General features: G+C 40.2%; 1 protein-coding gene across 10 annotated transcripts in view; it reads right to left on the bottom strand.

Moving 5' to 3' along the window:
* LOC122561550 (nuclear receptor subfamily 2 group C member 1-A-like) overlaps window positions 1-8,494 on the bottom strand; it is a 123,378-nt gene that overhangs the window by 78,419 nt on the left and 36,465 nt on the right. The window contains exon 1 of one of the 10 annotated variants that reach the window (XM_043713319.1): window positions 6,159-6,182. The exons of the other annotated variants lie outside the window; for them this stretch is intronic. The gene's annotated coding sequence lies outside the window, so the exon portion shown is untranslated. Of the gene's footprint in view, window positions 1-6,158; window positions 6,183-8,494 lie in introns of those variants that run through there. 10 annotated transcript variants of the gene reach the window in all.

Raw genomic sequence — 8,494 nt, 5'->3', positions numbered from 1 at the left:
ACCTTATAGAGGTTTACAAAATTATGAGGGGCCTGGATAGGATAAATAGGCAAAGTCTTTTCCCTGGGGTGGGGGAGTCCAGAACTAGAGGGCATAGGTTTAGGGTGAGGGGGGAAAGATATAAAAGAGACCTAAGCGGCAACTTTTTCACGCAGAGGGTGGTACGTGTATGGAATGAACTGCCAGAGGTCTTCTACCTTTGAGCCAGTTCTGAATCCAAATGGCTAGTTCTCCCCGTATTCCATGAGACCTAACCGTGCTAATCAGTCTCCCATGGGGAACCTTGTCGAACGCCTTACTGAAGTCTATACAGATCACATCTACTGCTCTGCACTCATCAATCCTCTTTGTTACTTCTTCAAAAAACTCAATCAAGTTAGTGAGACATGATTTCCCATGCACAAAACCATGTTGACAATCCCAAATCAGTCCTTGCCTTTCCACACACATATCCAGCCTGTCCCTTAGGATTCCCTCCAACAACTTGCCCACCACAGAGGTCAGGCTCACCGGTCTATAGTTCCCTGGCTTGTCCTTACCACCCTTCTTAAACAGTGGTACCATGTTAGCCAACCTCCAGTCTTCCGACACCTCACCCGTGACTATCGATGATACAAATATCTTAGCAAGAGGCCCAGCAATCACTTCTCTAGCTTCCCACAGAATTCTAGGGTACACCTGATCAGATCCAGGGGATTTATCCACCTTTAACTGTTTCAAGACATCCAGCACTTCCTCCTCTGTAATATGGACATTTTGCAAGATGTCACCATCTATTTCTCTACAGTCTGAATCTTGCATATCCTTTTCCACAGTAAATACTGATGCAAAATATTCATTTAGTAACTCCCCCATTTTCTGCAGCTCGACACAAAGGCTGCCTTACAGTTTGAGGGACCCTTTTCTCTCCCTAGTTACCCTTTTGTCCTTAATGTATTTGTAAAAACCCTTTGGATTCTGCTTTAGTCTCATGTCCCCTCTTTGCCCTCCTGATTTCTCTCTTACTCCTACTTCCTTTATATTCTTCTAAGAATTCACTCGATCTATCCTGTCTATACCTGACATATGCTTCCTTCTTTTTCTTAACCAAACCCTCAAATTCTTTAATCAACCAACATTCCCTATACCTACCAGCCTTTCCTTTCACCCTGACAGGAATATACTTTCTCTGGATTCTTGTTATCTCATTTCTGAAGGCTTCCCATTTTCCAGCCGTCCCTTTACCTGCGAACATCTGCCTCCAATCAGCTTTCGAAAGTTTTTGCCTAATATTGTCAAAATTGGCCTTTCTCCAATTTAGAACTTCACCTTTTAGATCTGGTCTATCCTTTTCCATCACTATTTTAAAACTAATAGAATTATGATCGCTGGCCCCAAAGTGCTCCCCCACTGACACATCAGTCGCCTGCGCTGCCTTATTTCCCATGAGTAGGTCAAGTTTTGCACCTTCTCTCGTAGGTACCTCCACGTACTGAATAAGAAAATTGTCTTGTACGCACTTAACAAATTCCTCTCCATAAAATTAGAGATCAACTCCCAATTTAAACAGAGCACCAAAGGAAATTGGACCATTTATCAGGAGGGCTGCTACAGATGGAGCAACAAGTGGCTAACTGCACTCATGGGGTAGATAGCAACAGAAGGTATTGTTGGTTTGATCTCCTCCACCAATTATGTCTGCTGAGGAAATCACTTTCCAGATTTCACTTCCACAATTTGCCTTAGGTTTTTTAAACCCAAAATTTGGCCACTCATAGATGGCGATACATCCCCTAGAGGGTAAAGATGGTCGATATCATGATGTATAAAGACATCATTCTTGTATGAGGTGTTGATTGTCATAAAAATTCACCTGGTTTACTAATATGTTTTAGGAAAGGAATCCTGCCATCCTTTCATGGTCTGCCCTGCATGTGCATCCTTTCCTGTGGGTAATTTCTGACATCATTAGAGATATTGAGATGAATATCACAAGTGTAGTTACTGACTCTTGTGGACTCTTTTGTTTTCACTGAACTAAATAAATAAGTCAAATACAAGTGAAATGGGACACTGCACTTCAATTTTTAAAATGTGTGTTTTTGCAACATGTATACATTTCAAAAATAGGATGCTCAGAACCATAAGGACAAACACAAACTTTGGACTTGAGACTATCCAGCCAGCCCATCTCATACAGGAGTGATACCTTGTACATCATGATATAGATCTTCAAAGGTTTCCCTGACATGTCAAGGGGATTGCTAGGCATCTAGAAATAGTAACATCACCAAGCAATGTAAGCAAACTGGCATTCACAAACCTGGAAGTAAAGTGCATTGATCAACCTTTCACATGTCATTTTACATACAGGGAAATAAATGATTGGATTAAATTGCTGAAGTTAAGCTGAAATATCATAGATAAACCTTTTAAAATATTTAAAGTTTAGGTAACAACATGAATAAAGGCTTGGATGAAATGGGCAAAGAAAGATTACTTCAGTTAGCTGATGGTGAGAGAACTAAAAGACAGATTCAAGGTTTGGGACAAGAGATGCAAGACAAAAGTGATGATGACTTTTCTTTTTAAGAATACAGCATGCGAACTGGAACTCCTTGCCTATGAGTGTAGTGGTAGCAGACATCATAAATGATTTAAGAGAAATCAAATAGGTATGTGAGGGAATGTGATTTTATTAATTCATGGGATGTTGGCTTTGCTGGCAAGGTCAGCATTTGCTGCTCAGCCCTAACTGCACTTGAACTGAGGGCTAGCTGGGTGATTGCAGAAAGCTGTTAAGAGTCAACCATAATGCTCTGGATCCCGAGTCACATGTAGGCCTAGGCAGGAAAGGATGGCAGAATTCCTTTCCTAAACGATATTAGTAAACTAGATGGGTTTTAATGACAATCAACAATTGTTTCATTGACCTGAAAGGCCTTGACAAGTTAGACGTGGATTGGATATTTTATAATAAGGAATGACACTTTTAGGGCAGAGATCAGGAGCAATTTTTTTTTCTCTGCTTCAGAAGGCTGTAGAGGCCAGCAATTGAATACTTTTCAAGGAAATGTAGGTACATGTGTTATGCAATGGCACCATAAGTTAATCGGGAGTAGGTGGGAATGTGGAATTCAAAATACAAATAGACTAGCCATCATCACATTGATTGCTGTACAAAAATGCCATTAATGGTGTAATAAGGACCAAAATACTGAAAACATTCAGCAGTTCAGGCAGCATCTGAAAAGTTAGCATCTTGAGTTGATGACCATTATTATCTCTGCAAAATCTTAGAGATACAAATTTTAAGCAAATACAGTGGTAAGTAAAATTGGGCAAATCAGGGAAAAGAACTATGACGTGGCAAAAGGCAGAAAAGATCAAATGGCAAAAAGGGAGATCCAGCAAGGCAATTAATGATGGCAATAAGAATAAATGAAGATTGGTCTGGGAAAAGTGTTATTGGAAAAATAGGATGATTTTGAACAGCTGCTGTATAAAGGAAAATTAGGGCAGATTAGGATTTGAAATTGTTGATTCTAGAAGGCTTTATGATGGTTGTGGCTTTGCTCCTTGAGATGACATGAAGCTTCATTTAAACACTGACGTTGAAAGTAGAGTAGTTGTTGGGCACAGAATTAAAATTGACAGATGACCGAAGCTTAGGGTCATAAATGGAGATTGCAAAGTGGTCACCCAGTTCACACCTAGAAAAGTGCACTGTAAACAGATTACAATGCAAAAACATAGTTATTCTGTCTGGAATGTGTATTTTCATAATTTGGAGGGTTATAATGGAGGAGATAAAAGTGCAGTTTCCCACTATCTACTATATTCAGTCTGCTCATTATTTGAAAGTCTCCTATCAGGTCTCCTCTTAGCCGCCTTCTCTCCAAGGAGAACAGTCCCAACTTCTTCAGACTATCTTCAGAACTGAAGTTCCTCATCCCTGGAACCATTCTTGTAAACCATACTACACACTATTCAGTGTGTTCACATCCTTCTTACCATGCAGTGTCCTATACTATACACAATACTCTAAGTGATATCTAACAGGTGTTTTATACAAGTTTGACATCACCTCCTTGATCTTGCCCTCAATGCCCCTATTAATAAAACCAAGGACACTGTGGTTTATTAATTATACTCTCTATCTACCCTGCCACTTTCAATGATCTGTGAACATATACATGCAGGTCCCTCAGCTTGAGCATCTCCTTGCCATATTCCAGTCTTCTGGCACCTCCCTGTGTCCAGGGAAGATTTTAATATTTTGGCAGTGCCTCTTCAATTTCCACAATTTCTTCCCTGAAAACCCTTGGATGCATCTCACCTGGTCTTTTGTCAAATTTAAGTACCAACTATCCTTCCAACATTTTTCCCCATCAATTTTGAACCTTCTGGTGACTGGGTTGTGTACTCTGCGCCATGACTTGGGCAGTAGCATCTTTCTTGGTAAAGGCAGGTGCAAAGAATTCATTTATCAGCTTAGCCGTGCCCCCACCTCCAACTGTAAATCCCCATTTTGATCCATAATCACCTTAGGCCTTCTTTTACTATTGTGATGGTCACAGAACACCTCCGGGGGCACTTTATGTTGACTTCCAATCTTTGCTCAAAATTTTGTTTTGCTTCTCTTATATGCCTTTTCACCTCCCCTCTGAACCTTTAATATTACTTTTGTTTGTCAATTTTATTTTCTACTTTACACTTGTTATGAGTACATGTTTTCTTCTTTATCTTAAGTTCTATCTCCTTTTTAATCCAGGTATCTCTGTTTGCTCTACTTTTCCCATTTGAGAGCGAATATCTTGACAGTATCCAATCCACTTCCTCTTTGAAGGTAGCCCATTGTAGTTACTGTTTATCCTGCCAAACTCTCATTCTAGCCAATCTTGTCAAGTCTGGTCTCACCCAACTCTGGGTTGTTGAATATCCTTCTCCAAAGTCAACCTGAACCTTCTGATAAAATGTTCAAAAATGCTCTGCCAACTGACACATGAAATATTTGGTCTATCGCATTTCCAAGAACAACATTCAACAATGCATCTTTCCTCGTTAGAATGGAAACATTGCTGAAGGAACCACTCCAGCACCCATCCAGAAACACTTTCCCCTCATTGGCCCATACACTAAAAGTAGCCAATCTTTGTTAAGTGATAGAGGTCTGGAGGAGAAGAGGGTATTTACCAGGGAAGCAGAGGTTGACCTGAATATTTGGTCAAAGTTGTGGTCTGTCGCAAACCAATATTAGTCAAAGAGGACAGATATAGCAAATCAATAAATTAGTTTGTTGCACTACAGAGTTTTCAATGAGCTGGAGTTTATTGAAGAGTGACAAGCTGACAAGGGAAGTCTAAAGGCAACCAAGAGTTTTAACAGGAGGTAGGCCAAGGTAAGCTAGATGCCAGTGAACCTGGGGTGAAGTTGGACTCTCTAGTGCAGGTGAACCTGAAAGCAGAACAGCACATCACAACTTTCACAAGCAGGTGGCCAAAGAGGCAGGTCCTGAATTCTACCCAGATCGAATGGAGATTATAAAAATGCCTTCTAACCAACTGGGCCATCTCCAAGGTCTCCACGCTGTTGTGGCAATTTTGTAATCTAGAGTAATAAAAGAAGGTCCAATTTTATTTCCATCGCATAGCTGACCAGGAATTTCCTAAGACAGCATCGTAGACATGGCTGAGATTGGTTAAGATGACAATAATACAAAATTACGAAGAATCAAATATTATTTTCGATGTTTGTTTCGACAAAGAAAATTAAAATGCTGGTGTCTGTCATCACCTTTTCAGGCAGGCTAAATGCCTAAAACTGGTTTCATCTAGTATAACACTTCTCAGTTTTTTTTAAGTGCCTTCTCTAACAATTTTTATGCCTATTTTGGAGCTGGCGACACAAGGAAAATTTGGCATGTCTAGCATTTCTCTGTTTTTCCTGAACTAACATGCATCTCATTGATCACCCTTCCCCCTTCTACTCCTAAAATCAGTCACTTTCAGCACATAATGCCTTTTGTATTAACACAAGCTCAAAACTTATTCCCCCACCCACTTTTAATGCCTTTAGAAGATCTTTTATACCGTACCCAACTATTCCAACCAAACACTATGTAAAGAAGTCTTCAACACCTACTTCTTTACATTCAAATAGCAAACTTATCCTATTACCTAAAAATACCAGTCTTCAAGGGTGTTGCAGCTTTGCATCTTTTTGCAAATGTTATTTCTGTATGGACTTGGATGATGCCGCCTAATGTAGGGAAATGCAGCAGCAATTAGTAAGTACAATAATTGATATATCCTCTGGACTGTAAAGATGTATTATAGCTTGTCATTACATTTGTTTATGCCAAACATTTGAATACAGGCTGAAAAAGAAAAATAACATCTCTTCCACACCCATAATTTGGTTAGGAATGATGCTATGAACAGGTCATTTCGACCTGCAGGAAAATCAACATGTTGCAATTTTCAAGAAGACCCACTGCAACTAGAATTTTTTTGATATAAAACAGCTGCATGCAAACTGCTGAGGCACTGGAGCATGTCTTTTGGCCAGGTTTCTGTTACTTCTGAAGTTTCAATTCAACATTATGACACAATACCAACAGAACTTTCTGAACAAGCTGCAATGTACATTTTGTCCTCATGTAGGATGAAGAAGATTTTGACATTAATCACTTAAAAAGAAAAAACACATTAAGGGAACTGTAATCTATTCCAAAACAAGTATGCACATGATGACCAGAGTAGCTTGTAAAGCAAATCATGCTCAGGTGTAGAGAATTGCACAGTTAAACAACGTAACTACCATTGGGTGCCTGGCCCTCACAACATTTATTACAGATTAGGAGGGTTCATATGGCTACCTTGTTTTCCATTCACTCATTTGACAGCAACAAGCTTTTCTGTTCTCTGAAAACAGATTACTTTTCAATTTAGTCAGTACTTTACTGTTTACATGCTGTGATCATAAACGTAATCAGACAGATTTTCTGATTTTAACAGCGGTTAGCTTTATTATAATTAAACTGAAGTAATTTTTTTAAAATTCCACAAACACAGTAAATTCACACAAACAAATACAGATTAAGAGTGGGAAGGCTATGCTGCTCAAAATAGAGTCCCAAAAATTAATAGGAATACAGAATCTATATTTTGGTGAACCAGCTGGCTTCAGATTTAATTTGGTTGCCTGGTGCCTTTCCTCTGGTGGTACTGATGCTTCCAATTTAAAGTTGCTGACAGCTGATTTAGTTGTTTTCTGGAGATAACAACTCCACTTGTGCTTCATTGATTTATTTTTTAAAAAAGACTGGCTTATCACAGTCAGCAAACCAGGTAAGGTAAATTGGAGACAGAAAGGAAGAAGGTGTCTCATGGGTCTTCTTAGTATCTCAGCTGCTTGCCTCAGTTCTGCAGAGAAAACAAGTGCATAAAACATATAAAGGATGGTTTGCCCCGTGACTTTCCCTTCAACTGTCCAGGAGAGCCAAATTAGGTATTACTATATTCCAATCTATAAACGCAAGAGAAGGACTGGAGAACTGGAGAGTGGTTAATGTTATGCCATGTTTAAGAAGGGCTGTAATGAGAAACCTGGAAACTATATACATGAGAGACTCAAAATTGGTGGTTAAGTTATTGGAAGTGATTCTGAAAAGATAGGATTTAGAGTCACAGAGTCATAGAGATGTACAGCATGGAAACAGACCCTTCAGTCCAACCCATCCATGCCGACCAGATATCCCAACCCAATTTAGTCCCACCTGCCAGCACCTAGCCCATATCCCTCCAAACCCTTCCCATTCATATACTGAAAATGTGTTGCTGGAAAAGCGCAGCAGGTCAGGCAGCATCCAAGGAACAGGAGAATCGAAGTTTCGGGCATAAACCCTTCTTCAGGCTTAAGCCCGAAACGTCGATTCTCCTGTTCCATGGATGCTGCCTGACCTGCTGCGCTTTTCAGCAACACATTTTCAGCTCTGATCTCCAGCATCTGCAGCCCTCACTTTCTTCCCATTCATATACCCATCCAAATGCCTCTTAAATGTTGCAATTGTACCAGCCTCCACCACTTCCTCTGGCAGTTCATTCCATAGACGTACTGCCCTGTGTGAAAACGTTGCCCTGTAGGTCTCTTTAAAATCATTCCCCTCTCACCCTAAACCTATGCCCTCTAGTTCTGGACTCCCCCACCCCTAGGGAAAAGACACTGTCTATTTATCCTATCCATGCCCCTCATGATTTTGTAAACCTCTATAAGGTCACCCCTCAACCTCCGATGCTCCAGGGAAAACAGCCACAGCCTGTTCAGCCTCTCCCTGTAGCTCAGATCCTCCAACCCTGACAACATCCTTGTAAATCTTTTCTGAACCCTATCAAGTTTCACAACATCTTTCCGATAGGAAGGAGACCAGAACTGCACGCAATATTCCAACAGTGGCCTAAACAATGTCCTGGTACAGCCGCAACATGACCTCCCAACTCCTGTACTCAATACT

The sequence above is a fragment of the Chiloscyllium plagiosum genome, chromosome 23 (assembly GCF_004010195.1).
Source record: "Chiloscyllium plagiosum isolate BGI_BamShark_2017 chromosome 23, ASM401019v2, whole genome shotgun sequence".
Classification (NCBI taxonomy): domain Eukaryota; kingdom Metazoa; phylum Chordata; class Chondrichthyes; order Orectolobiformes; family Hemiscylliidae; genus Chiloscyllium; species Chiloscyllium plagiosum.
The sequence above is the reverse complement of the archived record's forward strand: the minus strand, read 5'-3'. Positions and strand labels throughout refer to the sequence as shown.